This window comes from Balearica regulorum, chromosome 2, assembly GCF_011004875.1.
Source record: "Balearica regulorum gibbericeps isolate bBalReg1 chromosome 2, bBalReg1.pri, whole genome shotgun sequence".
NCBI lineage: Eukaryota > Metazoa > Chordata > Aves > Gruiformes > Gruidae > Balearica > Balearica regulorum.
This window is the reverse complement of record NC_046185.1, coordinates 45,510,583-45,528,663: the sequence shown is the minus strand read 5'-3', so window position 1 is coordinate 45,528,663 and position 18,081 is coordinate 45,510,583.

Here is an 18,081-nt window from a genome sequence, read left to right as displayed (position 1 = left end):
TTCTGTGGTATGGGTGGGTATACAGGTGTATTGTTTAAACAAACATGTTGGGGTTTGTTTTTTCCTTCCTTGCTGCTGGCTCTAAACTCTACCAAATATTACCTTAAAACCTCTCTCAAGTGTTTATGATTTCAGGGTTGAAATTCTTCTGCATAATTTTGTGACCAGCTGAACTCGGCTTCCCTGTCCTTCTGTCTCCCCAATGGTTCTTGGCATGCCATCATCAATATTTCCAGTCTCCCGTGGCCAGCCTTGTTGCTTGCCTCTTTCATCTCTTCTGCAGCCATTAGGATGTTTCCTTCCCTAATTTTCTGCATCGATGAGCTGCCCATTTCTGCCTCACTAGCACAAAAAAACCCCAAAAATAAAACAAACATAAAAACCCCACCAAAAAGCCAAGTGGCTGTCCCTTTTCTCCTGTGTACCTACACAGAGAGCAGAAAGATAAACTATTTGCTTCCAAAAAAAAAGAAAATAGTGGGTTATTTGAACGGATTTTCATACACTGAAATACAAACTAAATTATCAGTGTGCTTGAATGACTCAGTACAAACATGGAAACTACCTCTTAAATTCCTGCTATACCTTTTCACATCGATAGAAATACAGTATGAAGTACTTGTAACAATTGCTGATGCAAGTATCTTAATTCCTCTTGGGGAAATTGTTGTGTGGAGGTTTTTTTCCCAATGTTTTAGAACTTGTGAAGAATAGATGAATAAACCGAAAAAATAGCTTGACAATCTCTAATGATGTTTTTATATTACAGATACTTGAAACAATTCATATAATATTCAATAAAAATGGGTTCTCATATTTTCTTACAGTTGTGGTGTTTATTTTCTTGGGGTTTTTTTCCCTGTTGATTATGGAACATAGCTCATGTTTTGGATTTGTGCATGTAAACCTTGACAGCAAGGAAAGATAATTGTACGTGTTAAAAATAAAGCAGATTTGAGTGCCATGCTTTCTCAGTTAAAGCTTCCCTTGCAGAGAAAGAAGTTATAGCTTCACTTTCCGCAATATTCTAGGTTCTATTTAGTTTGGGAGGTTTAAATGGAAGGATGTAAATTAATGAAAATGGAAGAATGTGCTGCTTCTTCGCAGGGGTTATTTTTGTCATCTTTTTCAGTTGGTAGTGGTATGATTTAATGACTTAAATTTGAGTTAGGGAAATGGAGATTTCAACTGATAGGTAACGACTTGCGAAACTGACTTGAACAAAACTTTTATGATGTCCCCATGACAATTCTTGGCTTTAACTAAGGGTAAAATTAACAAGTGCTTTGAAAAGGCTTCTTTAGATTACTGACTGTGGCTGGGAAGGAAATTTGGTAGACTTAACTTTACAGCTCTTTCTCTACTTATTGACTGCTGGTCACAAGACTGGCTCAGACATAAAAAAGTCCATAAGGAAGTGGTCAAGAACAGTAGTAATTCTACCTTTCCATTATTCCTGTGAACATTACGGTCACCAAAGTTGGTACAAAGACAAAATGCATCCCTGGTCTGAACAGTGGAACTTGCAGACATGCTGTCCTATCACCTGCTGAGTAATGCAACTATGGGATATGAACTACAGTCCATTTCTATTGCCTTTTGTCATGGTTTTACCCCAGCCAGCAGCTGAGCACCACGCAGCCGCTTGCTCACTCCTCCCCATCAGGATGGGGGAGAGAATTGAAAGTGGAAAAGTGAGGAAACTCATGCGTTGAGATAAAAGCAGTTTAGTAGGTAAAGCAAAAGCCACACGCACAAGCAAAGCAAAACAAGGAATTCATTCACCACTTCCCATGGGCAGGCAGGTGTTCAGCCATCTCCAGGAGAGCAGGGCTCCATCACTTGTAACGATGACTTGGGAAGACAAATTCCATCACTCCAAATGCCACCACGCCCCACCTTCCTCTTCCCCAAACCCCTTATAAAATGAGCATGACATCATCTGGTATAGAATGTTCCTTTGGTCAGTTGGAGTCAGCTGTCCCAGCTGAGTCCCCTCCCAACTCCTTGTGCACCCCCACCCCACCCCCTGGCAGGGCAGCGTGAGAAGCAGCAATGGCCTTGGCTCTGTGTAAGCACTGCTCAGCAACGACAGGTCCATATAACAAAAACATCTCTATATTATCAACACTATTTCCAGCACAAATCCAAAACAGAGCCCCATACTAGCTACCATAAAGAAAATCAACTGTCTCTCAGCTGAACCCGGGACATTATCCACCCCTTTTTGGTGGCCCATATGGTGATCGAACTGCATGTGTGGCTTCTGTTCTAGCTCTTCAGTTGTGGGGATGGATAGCACTGAAATGGAATCCTGATGTTAGACTGGTAAGGAAAATTGTCTTTTTCATGTAGTCTGCATTCCATGTTCTCATGTTATAAATCCCTGATTTTTCACTTGAAAGTGTTCATAGTACAAGCCTTCTATAATTTTACATTTGTGTCTTGGTCTGCAGCAGTACTGAAAAAATCACTATTCTAGAATTAACAGTTTTCCTTGGTGGCACACTTTAACAGCTTGGTTCTTTTGTAGGCAAAAGTTTCTCATGTATGAACAACATGTAATTCTAGGTGAGTCATTACTCAGTTGAATGAATCACAGAATCACAGAATGGTAGGGGTTGGAACAGACTTTTGGAGATCATCTAGCCCAACCCCCCTGCTAGAGCTAATGAAGCTCACAATTATGTGGAATACTGAATGGCACATCTCTTTGAGAATAATTTTTCTGGAAATGCATTTTGTCTTGAGCTCCCCAGCCAACAAGAAATAAGATTTCACTGGTTTGCAGTGACCGTGACCAGTTTAGAACATGGGTCTTATTTTCAGCTATGATATAACCAATGTTTTGAGAAGTTACTAGGAATACCTGTTAAACTATTACTATACTGGAGGGAAGGAACCTTAAAGTGTCAAAACATGGTTAATACAAAATATAGTCTTGCATTTGTCCAAAATTAATATGTGAAGAGAAGAAAAATGAACAACTGGTGGTCAGAATTTCTTAGGCCGCACCAGTCTGGGCTGGTAAAGTCCTGCAGTGCATATGAAAGAGGATGTACTGCTTCTGAGTCCAAACTGCTGCACCAGCTCAGGTGTTTCTGCAGCAGCTGGGCAAGAACGGTGCACTGAATGCCGAGGTGGAACTGGGGAATGCTTGAATGGAGGAATAGGGATGTGCTTTCTCTTTTCTTTCTCAAGTGACGTGTTAAGGAAGACCTCCGTTAGCATTTATATTTCACACTCGCCAAATATACAATAGAGCACTTTGAGAGCCAAAGTGGTTAACATTCTTCAATGTCATAGTTTTAGGACAAGAGTTTCAGTGAAATCTATAGCAATGAAAACTAAGCCCAGGCTGATATGCCTTGTTGGAGTGATGGAGAGGCATGTGTTGGGAGGATGTATCCTAGACTGTCTGAAGAAAAGCTGTGTGCTTTCAATGAGAAGAAATGCCAAGGCTATGAATGGAGCTTCTGTGTCCATCTGACACTTCCAAGTACTGTGTTCAAAAGCACATTTAAGAATTTCACAGTAGGTAGAAAAAAAATGCTTTAGCAAATGGGAAATAATTAATCCTTTGGAAAATGTACAACCTATGCCAGCATTGAAGATGGTTATAATTTGCCGCTTTAATAATTTTTATTATATTTGCCTCAATCATTATATGAAGAGAGGAAGTTAATTCTGGATTCCAGGAAACAACTATTGGAATAACTCAGACATATTTTTACCTGAAACATTAAAAGCACAAGGTTTTTCAGTGTGGGTAATTTTCAATTTAGCTTAAAAAAACTACAATTTTAATAATTAGGTTTATAACTGATAGTGTGGAAAGGATTTTGATAGGAAATTTGAAAACTGAATAAGAAATTATGATCACCTTTTGCAAAGTCCTTTATATGCAAATCCTTACCTATATGCAACATTATATGCTTGCTCAGACTTTTAGGCTTTGGCTTTTGAAATCACCAATCTGGAAACGTGATAGTGAGTTTTCCTAAGACTTTTAGATATTCCATGCATTTCTGATAATGTTGTAAGTCTTTCTAGAGAAATGGATAAATAAATAATCCATCTGTCTCCTGACCTTGTTCCTGGTCATAAATTCCTTAAAAAAAGAAAAACAGATTTTCACTTTCTTGCAATAGTGATGAATTTATATGGTGCGACAGAATGTCCCTTTTAGTCCTGTGGTTCAGTACTGCTTTTGTAGTTGACCTCTGCTTTTTCTGCCTGGGTCACTTCCATGTAAGAATGATTTCTGCTCTGTGAAAATGTTTCTTATAGGCTAAATTCAGTTTAGACTCAATATTCTGCAGCTGTTTTATTCCTTATAGACTTTTCTAAACAATAGTTTAGCAAATGCTGTATACTTAATGTTTAATATGTTCTTCATTTTTAGTTGCTTCAAATTAGAATGTATATTACTATATATTCTACATGCACAGTAAGGGTAAACAGGGAGGAACTAACCCATCATATTTTATTGAAAACACACAGAAACACATGCATAGAAGACTGGAAGCAGAATTTTACAATAAATAGTTTTTGATAGACTTCAGCTCTTTCTGAGGATCTTGAATGCCAGTGCTGTTGAAAACTGATAATCCTGTTGAACTAGTCTTTTCACTTTGCTTAGGAAATAGCCTAAAATTTGTGAACAGAATGGTCTGCTTCTGTCTAAAACATGTTTCAGTGAGGCATTTTGAGAATGTGATGCATGTATACTTGGGAGGGGTTTTTTGTTTGTTTAGACCGTAGATAGTGAAAATGAAGCAATTATCTGGAGATGATCTTCCTGTCTTTAGTATAGGAGAACTACCAGCTAATAACCTCTGTTTTTGAAGTAAAGAGGCTTGAAAGAAAAGGAGGAACTTATCCTGGAAACTTGAGTTCTTGAGGGAAGGTAGCAAAATGGATACAATCTAAAAAAGGAGAGAGAAAGACAAAGATGTGGCTATTGATAGATAGGGATTTTCTGAAGAATCTAACTGTAAAATTGAGCCTACAAAATGTGAATTTTAAAAGTTTAAGAAAGGGGAATTTTCTTCCATTCTCCAGAAGAAATAATGCTTACTTCTAATTGGTATAATAGAAACGGCTTAATCGTTCATCTCAACTTTCCATTCCAGTTAGGTTAGACCAAGAGCACACATTCTTTCTCTCTCTCAAACTAATATTATGTTGTTTTTAAAAATGCGATAATCTGGAATCCTTGTAACCCATATATTTGGGTTCACACAGGGAGTTATGAACCATGCAGATGAGCTGGCAGGAAAAAACACATGCCCTTTGTTCTGCTGGAGGATTTGATGAAAAGGAGTCACCACTCTGAAAAGTTGCAGTTCTGATAAATCACCATCTTCTCACTTTCCAAGTTTTCCACGTGACATAAATAGGATGCTCTTGTCAGCACAACTGGGCAGAAGCCTATGCCACTGCGTGATCCTTTTCCCTTGTCTTAAGTGCAATCAATAAAGAGCTTGTAGAAATGGCTGGGGATAGAAGCGTGAAAGGAGATTATCAATCTCTTTCTGAATATAATGGCTCAATATTGTGAGAAATTAAGTACAGTAAACCCAACAATTATTTGAATTAACATGTTTCTCATTGGTTCTTAATATTAGATTAATCTTTCAATACAATACGAACATCATGCAAACTACAATGCAAATACCTAAAGGTATATTTATTTAAATATATCTTTTCCTCTAGAATTTCCACTGACATCTATTGAACAAATAAGTTATTATTTTTCATACAAGCAGCAGGTATGAATTGTCTGGGAATATCGTGATAACATCCATAGATGCCTCCAGGAATTGTACTCAAATTTTTTCTGTTTAACTGTCTGCTAAGAAGCCTTTCAAGTTCCCTGCACCTTGTGGTTCTTGTGGAATAGTATGTATTTTGGGCATGTGTTTTGGACCAGGAGGTGCTGCAAAGAATCATTTAAAGTAGTAGTTCTTCCAGCTAACATGATAAAGAGAGAATAGTAGAGATAATTTTGCATCCCTTCAGATACTAGGAACTCTGAGTTATGCAGCATTGAATGGTCTCGCTACCCACCCTGTAGACTCCATCCATAGGAAGGGTTACCCAGTGTTGGTCATTTGAGCTATGATAGGATTTTCTTACAAAAACCAACCCTGCTCATCATTTCTACTGTCAAACAGAAATGATGTTCATATACGAACTTCTTGCTGCAATTTTTAGACAAAGGCAAGGACATGCAGGTGGCATAATTGTTTGTACCAAGTGGGAGCTACCTGCAGGCTCCTTTTGCAAAGAGCTGCCCAAGCTCATCCTGTAGACAGGGGATATGGACTGACTGCACATCACAACCTGAAGGCTAGGGACAATGCAGCCCAGCACAGACCGAGGGGTACTCAGTTAATACCTGTGTGGGTGATTAACTCCTTGATGTACGATGGTCTCTCATTTAGGATCACTGCAACATGATAGATGGAATTATCACATCCACACAGAAGAAGTCACATGAATGAAAAAGAGATTTGTGTTGAAGGTAAAGGAATTCCACTGTGGTGAAGAATTATGGGAATTAGATCAGTTCTGTGATAAGCAAATTGTCTAGTTGTTAGACCAGAATTTACCAGGGAGGAATTGAAAAAAAAATAAATTTCAAAATCTGTTTCATTCTAATATCAGTTTGTGAATTCCTCTGAAAGTACGACTTCCTGGCATGCCCCTATCCTTAAGTACGGGTGATTCTGTTGCCCTATATTATGTAAATAGCTATTGTATTGTAGTAGAGTGTGAAATAAGATGTGAGTGCAGCACGAATGGCAAAACTTATAAGGGATCACGATAACCTTAGGCTATCATTGTAGTCAGAAGGGGATAAAACGGGACATAAACATCGGGATGTTTAGCTTCATAGCCTAATAGTCTGCTGTATATGAGAGGTATAGCTCAATAATAAGGTTCTGAAGAATAAAGATTCTTTCCTACAAATGCTGGTAAGCTGGTTTGGCTTTGGAAAGCTTATGTTTTGTTTCAAGTTCCTGTTCACAAACTTTAGTCTTCTCCAGCAAAGCTCTTACTGCAGTCTCTTTAAGAGCTAAGTCTGTGTCCACTTTAAAATGTTAAAATTTCTTGTAAGCAGTTTCAGGTTGTGTAAGCACTTGCACAATTTTCGCTTAAGGTGTGCAACGTAGCTTGTGATTTAAAATGCAATAAATGGTCTTATTGCATGAACAATTTGTTAAATAAGTATCAAGATATAACTATGTTGAATTAAAAAAAAACCAAACAAACCCAAACACTCCATAAACAAACAACAGTTTTGTTCTACTCCTTATTATCACATTTAATTAAAATGTGATAGTTTCCTACTGAAGTACTTAACTCTGAGGAACAACTGCAAACAGCTGCAAGCAGTAATGCATAAACTTAAGAGTCATACAATCTACTAGTAAACTACCAAATTACTTCTGAAATTAAAATCCAATATATGGAATTTCAAATAAACCAAATAAGACTTAATGTTTATCATCTGTCAGTCATTGCTGTTAAAATAGTGACAACTCCAGGTAATTTGTGAGGGAATTTTTGAAAGAAATTATAAAGCAATTAATATTTCATTGTCCACGTAAATATTGAGGGGAACAGATGACAAAAGGAAAGCATTTAAATAAGCATCTCCAATTCATCTTTCCTGCTACAATCATGCATATCACAATATAGTTTTGGAAGTGAGATTTCTCTTGCTACGTCTGATATGAGTAAACTACAAAACCAGCCAAGTAAATAGAAAAGAAAGTCTTGAGGAGAGCTGGTGAGAAAAGGAAGGTACTGCAAACACTTGACTAACAAGCATCTTAGTATGCAACTCAATGTGATAGTTCTCTCCATCTGAGGCTTCCTAGAGAATATCAGTGCAGAGGAAACTTCTCCTTCAGCTTCATCATGGACCTTCCTCTCATGATTTTTATGAATGCTAAAGGCTGCATGGAAGAATCAGATGTCAGTTATGTTAGAATAAACCCCAAGTAATGGAAAGTTTTTTTCAGTTTTATATATGTGAAACTTTATTTTGTATGTTTTTATTTGCTGCCTTTTGTAAAAGCTTGCTTGAGTAACCAAAGATGTGTAAGGACATAAAGCCTATAAAGAATGCAGCAAATATTAGGCTAACTCTAAAACTGTTTAAGTAATTTGAGAAATGAGTTCAGATTTGAGGGAATGACAGTGTATTATTATTATATTATTATTATAATATATTACAGTAACAATAATACATAGAGGATTTTATATCTTAAACTACCTAATAATTTGATAGGAAAAAAGGCATTCAGTTATCCTTTCTTTATACATGGTATCCACAATATATAGCATAGCCTCCATTTGTAACCTTCTACACTTTCCAGATAGAGAGGAATATAAACATTGGTGGAAAGATCACAACATGGATTTAGTGCAGTAGCTGGAGTGAGCAAGGGTGCAAACAATGTGAAATGGTAGAACAAGCAAAAGGCCCTGTTCTCCAAAGTACAATGTTCTTTCCTACTGCAGAAGCAACCTGAGGAAGAATCACTTGCTTAACCAGAAAGGCAGTCTTTTTATATTTTGTATGTGCAATAGGAAGGGATTGCATATAAGGCATGGAATAACTACAGTATACTAATGCTTATCTCTAGCAATTGCTCACAGAGCTTTGTAAACACTTCAAATAAAAAGAAAATGGATTATAAAGACTTGGGAGAGTTTGGGAGAAGGCAGGAATTAGAAATTCTGGGAATTAATTCATAAGAACACCATTAATCCAGTTGAAATGGGGGAAGATAGAGTAGAGGCAAATACACGTTCAGAACAAATAGCCTCAAAGAGTATTCAAAGAAGTACTATAGAACAATCTTCACAGTATTCAAGTTTAAACTTGTAATTAGATAATTGCTATAAAGTGAAAAAAATATCTAGACTTTCAAATTTTTAACTGCAATGACGTCTTTTGCACAAATTCTACTACAGCAGCATATTGGTTCTTATTTTCTTAAATTAATTGCAAGTTCTTAACACTGCGTATATTAGCTAAGTATTTAGAAAACAACAAGGTCTACAGAAACTTGATGACAATTTTATACTACCTAGCTTAATAACTTAAGTCTTTGGGACCTGAAGTTGTCCCTGATGTAAAATTTTCTGATTGTCCTTTTGTATTGGGTCTGGCTGGGATGGGGTTGATTCTCCCCACAGCAGCCCCCACAGAGCCATGCTGTGTATCGGTACCAGCCAGGTGTTGGTAACACCCCGGTGCTGTGGCTGCTGCTGAGCAGTGCTGGCACAGCACCCAGGCTGTCTCTCTCCAACATCCCCCTCAGCAGCAGGCTGCGCCTGGGCAAGATCTTGGGAGGGGACGCAGCTGGGACAGCTGACCCCAGCTGACCAAAGGGATGTTCCATACCATATGACATCATGCTCAGCATACAAATCTGGGGGAAGAAGAAGGAAGGGGGGATGTTGGGAGTGATGATATTTTTCTTCCCAAGTAACCATCACGTGTGATGGAGCCCTGCTTTCCTGGGGATGGCTGAACACCTGCCTGCCCATGGGTGACTGAATTTTCTGTTTTGCTTTGCTTGTGTGCACGACATTTGCTTTCCCTATCAAACTGTCTTTATCGCAGCCCACGAGTTTTCTCACTCTTCTGATTCTCTCCCTCATGCTGCAGGGGAGAGTGAGTGAGCGGCTGTGTGGTGCTTAGCTGCCAGCTGGGGCAAAACCACGACATATTCAAAACATGGTGACTTTCGTGACTTCCTCTAAACTTATTTTTGCTAAATCCCAAATCATGTGCAGAAATTCCTTGAAGAGTGCTAGTTCATGTAGGTAAAAACTATGTCTGGTGCAATCCTAACTATAGTATAGATGATTAAGTCCCAATGCCTCGAAATGTTCCCTGCAACATTAATTTACTGATCTAGGCAAAACTTTATATTATTCAGCTGCAGGTGCACTGAGGGAACAATTCCGTACTATTGTTCTGACTCTTATGCAGCTATTTTGAGGCTGACTCTTTATTTCTCAGGGTTAATAGTGGGGACATAGTTAAATGGCGCTGAGAACACAAAGAGAGATGGCATCAGCAAGTCATAGTGGGTGTGAGAAGCACACTGTATCAGAGGGCAGAGCATGGCTTTCCATCACACTGCTGGTCTTCTAGTTCTGCTGGAATTGGGGCAATGAGGATATTAAGGACCTCCTATGAGACGTTTAGCTTCATGAAAGATCTGGTCTTTAAATCGTATGCATGACTGCCATCGTAACAAATATTGTTGATGTTTTTATTTTATTTTGATCAAAAGTTCCCTTCAAACAACAGAAGACTGACCTGGCTTTTCTTTTTTAACTCTTTTTCTAGTTTGCATTATGCCTATGACCAAGTCTATCCATTTTTTTTCTGTTTCTTCATTCTTTATTTTGTCTTGTTACAAAACATTCCTTTTTGGACAGATTCCTCCCTGATATCTGCACATAAAGTGTCTATTATTTTAAGATTCTGATTTTGAGGGAGATATTAAGACATTGAGGTGGTCGTTAAATAATGCAGTGTGGAGGATAGCCCAAAGAATGGTGACTTGCGTCAGAAAAATGACTATTTGTCAAAAAAAAGGGATGCTAGATAATGTTCAGAAGCATGCTTAGTTATGCAGTGATGGCACTCGCCTGTGTCTGATGTCTTCAGGCTCTTGATTCAAGCTATGCTACAGTACGACAGTTGGTGTGGAGGGGGAAGATCTGTGATACATGTGAACAGGAAATGCAAAAATATATACAGCTAGATATATTATACAGCATTCAATCCTTTCTTTTATGTAATAGTCACTGACAGAAATGGTGACACAACACTAGATAAATTAATGGTATGCTATAGTATGGCGGTTCTCCAATTTGACACTTTGTTCCTTTCCCCTTCCTTTACATAGTGCAATCTACAGGGAAATGAAATCTCTCCAGTCCCGCCCATGCATTTCTTTCCCTCATGGGAAACTGGGCCCTTGCAATGGCTCTGCTCCCATAAGTGATCCTAAATACGCATAGGCAGCCATTGCTCTGCTCTGTAAAAGCCACTGGCTGATTCATTTCCTTGGTTGTGTAACTACTGATTGGCATTTGTTGCAAAACCCTTTTAGCCTAGCCTTTTTCCTCTGGTGTATGATTTGGCCCAAAGAAAAAATAGCCTAGTTTAGCACTGACCTACTTGTAATTAAATTGAGAGCTTGCTCTTTGCATAGGCTTCCTCGTTAAAATTAAAGAGTGCCCTTAAGTCACCAAGATTTGAACTAACCCCTAAAGCTGTCTCAATATCATTTATGGAATTACAGGGCAATTGCAGATATATAGCATTTCTAAAGTATTTTGTAGGAGAGCAAACTGTAGCCAACTCAAAAAGCTAATAAGCATATCATAAATATTAATAAAGGAGCAATTCTCTATGGAAGAATATTTTCTGTAAGAACATCAATATAAAATATGTTATAATCTTTCTTTTAAATGCAAAGTTAGAAAATATCCTTAATTAACATGGATGATTTTTCTCCTAGTAACGGTGACTCTGAGAGTTTTTATAGTACTGTTTTCCATAATCAAAATTACTCATTTTTTTAATCTAATTTTTGTTTTCATCTTGCTTCAAAAAATATAAAATATGATGATTTTCATATTTTAATTGTTTACTTGTAGGGTTTTTTAATTGCTATTGACAGAGAAAATAAAAAGAGATTCCTCCCATCTAGTTACTTCTTTCTTGTGTAGTAGCAATGCTTTATTTTTTGTTTCTTTTTTTTGTTTGTTTCTTTCTTTTTTCTCTTCAGCAACCTCTCTGCAGGAAAATTTAATGACAAAAGAAAACTGAACGCATAAACAAAAAGCAGCGTATAATGACCAGGTGATATAGTGTAAGCATATTCTTCTTGTATGCCTGGATTTTGCACTGCATAAGTCAGAGGATTTTTGAATGCAGACTGATTGGCATGATATTTCCTTTAGTGAGCTCAACCCTTTTTATTAGTTTTATCCTATAATTCACTGTTAACAGTGACATATTCATTCTGTCAAATAGCAAGAAAAAAGCCTTTCCTTTGTGATTTTTTTTTTTTAAAGACTCACTGTCTCAGCTAAAGTTGAGTTCTGAGGTGTCTCAGTTACTAAGCAGAGAGAAACTTTCTTTTTTGGATACCTATCACACCACCTTATTGTCTGACCTCTTTCCAGGAATATGTTAAGCTGTGTAAGTGTGTATTGTCTATATGTTTGTTCCTTTATGCTCTTCTGTAGAAAAGATAAAGTACCGTGTCCAGTTCTAGAAGCAAGGGTTTCCTTTGCAGATATTTCAGTAAATTTAGCTAGGAGAAGGAAGGAGGAGAGATGTTCTGCCCTGGAAGTGATGAGGTTTTATGGTTCTTAATTTCTAGGTAGGTTAGTTAATTAGTCTTGCACTCAGAAAACCAAGAAATTCTTCTTTTACTTGTTAACAAAGTATTCTTGTTATGAAGAGTCTCATGGTGCCAGGGAAACACAGAGGTTAAATTATTTATTTTTTTTAGAGCACTCAAGGGTCTTTTGGGTAGTCATCTGGATTTAGGTGTTGCTAAATTGTAATTCCTGCTCTGGCCATCTCTTAAAAGGATCAGTAAGGAGCAGGACACGTACTAGCATTGTGCTACACTAGCTGAGGAAGGTTCCTTACTGATGCAGAGAAGATGGCCTGATGTGTATTTTTAGTTAGAGAGAATGAAAACTTGTCGGTGTCCTGTATGGTTGTGCCTCCTTGTTGCTGTAATGAATAGAAGAGCAGGAATTAGCAGGCAGAGACACTGCTACGCTTTACCTTATGGAGGGACCAGAGGGAGTGGAAGAAAAAGCAGCTTAAAGCCCACCCTAGAAGGAATCAGGAACATTTTAGCTTTTAAGAAGCTCCAACTATAACTGCAGTGATGAGAAGCGTATTGATGGGGTGTCTCTCAGCCAGTTAAGAAAAGGAATTTGTAGGTTTTGAGTTGAGGCAAAAAGGGGTTTGTTTCTAATCTTTTGGTTCTTTTAACTTCTAATCACGTATTGATGACAGTAGTACCAGAAGCCAAGAAGGATATTGCTGCTACTCTGCTTCTAGAGTACTAAACTATAAGCGGCTTCAGAAATATTTATAGCATTGATTTTGTTTTTCCTAACAAATTCCATTTCCTCTAAGTTTTGAGAGTAAGGAAATGGTTCTCTCTTTATTGTGCCATCTGTTCATGACAAGGGACAGGAAGGGTTTGAGAATGCTGAGCTTTTGTTGTAAATGTCAACCTAATGCTACCTTAGGGAAAAATAATTTGAAACTGTCCTTGAAGTTACCATGATGGATTAGAATTGTAACAAGGGGAAGGTTACATGAGAGAGCTGACAGGCTGCTGACCTGCTTTGCTGAAATAACAATGATCAGAGAAGCTATTTTCAGTGGTTAAGTTTTCTGACAAGTATGAAGTATACATGTTGGATAGTCTAAGGTCAAATTCTGCTAAAAAGCTCTGATATGCTGCTTGTGTCCAGAGATCTAGCAGCAATTCTAGTGGAGGGTGACCCTGCCCGCGGCAGGGGGGTTGGAACTAGATGATCTTTAAGGTCCCTTCTAACCCAAACCATTCTATGGTTCTATGATTCTATGAATTAGAGATCAAAGTCTAATGTCTTTCTCTCTAATTGACAACAGTCTCACACTAATGAAATTCCACTTATTTTCTAAACTTATTCCAGATTTACACCTCATACTTGTAGAACCAGTCATCTAAGTAGGTACAGAAGTTTGCTGCATTATACTGTTACAATATCACTAAAGTCCCATCTTCTCACTGAAAGAAAAGTAATGTTATTCCTATTGCTTCACATCTCCACTATTCAAAAACTATTAAAAATATTTTTTTTTCTTGTTTATTTCATAAATTCACTTTCTCTGATAATTTTTTTTTTTCTTCCCTGAAGGATGGTATGGGAAGAGTTCCTATTGACATTTGTGAGGGTTTGGTGGTGGTGTTTTTTCATTTTTTGTATACCATACTTTCATCTTTGCATATCATCCTACTGAGCAGAGTCAGACGCAGAACTTTGCAATCAGATTGGCTTCATGGACATTCAGGAACCTAATCCTTTCTTCTAGTCATTTCTTTCCTCTCTTTCCTGTCATCTGTTTATTCTTGTTTCCAGGTCCAGCTTTGATTGTGTAGCCTCTCTTATCCTAAGATTCCTTTGTTTATCAAAATCAACCTAAACTTTCAGATTAATTTGCTGAAAATTTTTCATTTGGAATTTTTAATGTTACATTTGAAAGGAGGAGGTAACAGTGTTATCACCCTTTATTTACAAAACTCTTCCTTTGTTGGAGATAAAGAAATATACCTGAGAAGATCCTAATCATCATCATCCATCAGCAAAGCTGTAAGTACTGTGAATTCAGTTTTTCTCAATCTCTCCTCTTGGGTTTCATTTCAAAGAAAACCTTGAGATCTAAACCTTAAAGACCTATGTGTTGCATCTTTCTATTTTTTCTTCTTTTGTTAGTTATGCTAGTTTTTTATTTCACTGCAATTTTAACCAACTCCAGGTGTTATTTAAGAGGTATCATATTTCATGAAATAATTGGACATTACGATGCAGCTGAATTTAGGCAAATATGTATTGCCTATTTCTATTTTCCTTTCTCTAACTTGTTCATTAGCAAGATCCTGACCAGTTTTGTAAAACTACTTGAAGACCAGAAAATGCCATGTAATTTTATTCAGCTTTAAATCTAAGCTCAAGAGATGCTGCTCAAGTTTCCAAGATAATTCTCCTCATTAAAAACATTTTAAAAAGAAGGAATAAAAATTTGTGTGGGAAATAAGTTGTTTTGTGAATAGTGAAAAATTACAAAAGTCTGTGTGGACTAGAGAAGCAGACTCTACTCTCTTGTTTTTCTTCATACCCACACATTTTAATATACATACATATATATGTTTATTTATAACAATTTGACATAGGCTATGTTTCAATTTAATTTTTTTTCCTTCTTTCAGCATTTTCCAGGCCACTTCACATGTACCTGCACATAGATGAAAGAGAGACAGAGCTCATGCTTAGGAGAAGATTAGAAGGTAGAAAAAAAGTCTCCCTATCATCCTATATCTGGTATGTATTTCATTCTTGTGAAACACAGGCTTTAGGCATGGATGCCAGAGAAACTTGGGCTTTTCTGCCCCTTCCCTTTTTTCCTGTATTTGACCCCAAATTGTAAATTCCAACTTGAGGCTGCAAAGACATTTACAGATGAATGCCCAGAGATATGTTATTAGCACTCCAGTCTTCAGTTTATGTATTACATGAGAATTATTGTAGCTTATATTGAGTCAGTACTGAACACTCAGAGAAAGCTGCATTGGTAAGCTGCCTCAAGCCTGCAGAAATGTGAAAATAAATTCGGTTTCAAATACAATTATTTTTTTTAGGTAACAAACAACTAGCTCTAAGCCTTTGCTTCTGAAGTTGATTTTGCTTTTTTTGCACTGGTTCAACTCTGTCAAGCCAAGTAAGCTTCTTTTCTCTTGGAAGGAAGATTGTGCTGCAGGGTTCAATTACAGAACATCTTTGAGTTTCTAATTAAATTGTCTCTATTATAATTATATGACTTTTGAAAATAAATCTTCCAAATGTCTTTGAACATCTGTGAAAAGTTCAACATTTTATTAGGAGTTTAGCTGCAAATTATTAGAGATTCCTAACATTAGGAATTACACATGGCTTATAAAAGAGCAGGCTAAATGAGTAGTGCCATGCTATACTTGATACAGCGTTAGTAAGAACACTGCAGTATGATGTTTTTCTTTTTCATTCATTTCATTGTCAAGATGGTTCATTTCAGAGGTGACTTTATTGCAGTTTATCGTGTGGGCAGAAGGTAGCTGTGACTTGGGACACCTTAATGTAACAGAAGCACGCGTACTGCATCTGCAGTAATACTCAGTGGCTAACTGTCACAAACTAAAAGTTCTTGAAACAGTAAAAAACCCAAACAAACCAAAAGCCAAGCCCGTACGCATTGGATCAGAACATGACCATCTAGCCTACTGTCCTGCCACTGCCCCAGTTCATACTCAATGTGTTTTGAAACACCCTGTGAGCATGTAGTGGAACTTTTCCATTTTCTGGTAATTAGGGCTGGAGAGCTTCATCAACAGATAATTCTTTGTATTTGGTAGCCTTCGAAGCTTCCTCCTCCTCATTTTTTTTTTTTTTTTTTAATAAAAAATTAATCTGGTTGAACTTTTAAACATGTGTGTGCATTAAATTTCAGCGCATTTGGTAATGGACTGTGCCCCATTAACCACTCTGCAATTCTCTTGTTCCAAGGCATTTTAGTGTGAATTTTACACTCCACAAATAGCTATTTCATTTCTGGTCTGGTCAAGAACTCTTTACTGAATACCTTCTAGCCCTAGTGTTTTGTTGCTGTTCATTTTATAAGTTTGCTTAAAGCCTTTTCTACTTACATTTCAATCTGACAGAGAACTGTTCAGCACCCCTCCTGGAAATAAAAGTTTCTGGCATGGGAATCTCTCCAAACTTCAGCACAGCAAACAGGGAGACAAATATTTCCCTTAGTCTTCTGGTGTAGCCTTACCTCCTCTGAATGTTGTCTTTACACTTTGATAATCTATTGGCCGTCCAGACTCTGCTAGACTTTCTTCTCCCAGTGCATTTAGAAAAGAATTTATCATTTCCTTTCTTAGAGGCTGTTCCTCAGTCCTCTTTTTTTTTTTCTTTATTCTATCTTACTTATGTTAATGTATAAGCTACCAGTGTCTGATTGTCTTTTTCTTGTTGGAATGGCGGGAGAGGGAAGAGTATGCATATTTTGCCTATACACGTGTATATTTTCTGTATATGTGTGTGTGTGTAGCTATATATACATATAAAAATATTTCCCCCCAAGGATGTTTTATCATTTCTAATATGCTTCCTTATCTCTCTTATTAATGACAATGACAGTTTTTGGTGTGAAGTCTTTTTCTCAGGCATGTGGTATGTTTGCTGAGAGATTCCACCATCTGGGCATTCATCTGTAAATATCTTTGAATTGTACATTGTACAATGTACAATTTGGGGTCAGATCCAGTAACAAGGTGACTTCATCGAGCAACTAGTCAGAAAACCTGCAGAGTAGTAACAACTCTTTCACCGATTTTTCAAAAAATACAATTAATTCAAACTACTCTGAAGCAATTACAGGGTGCTTCTTCAGGAACAATGACATGTAGGCTCAACATGCTTTCAAGAGTCAGAAAAGTTGCTTCAGCAGTGCTTATTTTGAAGACAGGGAACTACATAAGATTGAAAAACCCTTCAGGAAGGAGGAAGCAGACACAAGGATAAAGTCCTGCCAATCTGCTGGGATGCTGTTTCAAAATGGTTTATGCTATTTATTGTACTAGTAGCATAACATAGTTGTATGAAGTTGTTGATTTGTGAAGAAATTAGATACATTCTACCCTTAGACAGATGGTTGACATGATAGGTTGTTGCTTACCAGGCATAAATGCCTGAAAAGTTGTAGAACACAATAATGGGTAATCCCTGTTTGAGTCCAGTGAGAACCTGTCTCCTTGTCAAGACATGCCTTTGTCTGTAGACAGATAGAAGATATACGTCTATAAATATTGTGTGTGTGTGTATGTAGTCATGCACCAATAATAATTTCAACAATTGCAACCCTCTTACCTCTTACAAACAGAATGGTTTGTAAATTAAACAAGAAATTAGAATATCCCCTTAGTTTATACTGTCTATGGAAATCAAACACAATGACTCCTGAAGTACTTTACTGCCTGGGTGAAAAAGGAAATAATATTCTTGGATATGTAAATGTCTTCAATTAAACAGTAATGACACTGAAGAGATATTTTTTTATTACTATTTATTTCAGTTATAGTTTATTATAGAGGCATAACTTAAAAGCTTGAGTAACATACAATAGATTTAAAGCTATATTTCAAGACAGAAACTCATTCTATTTTTAATGATATTTAATAGATGCTATCTAATCAG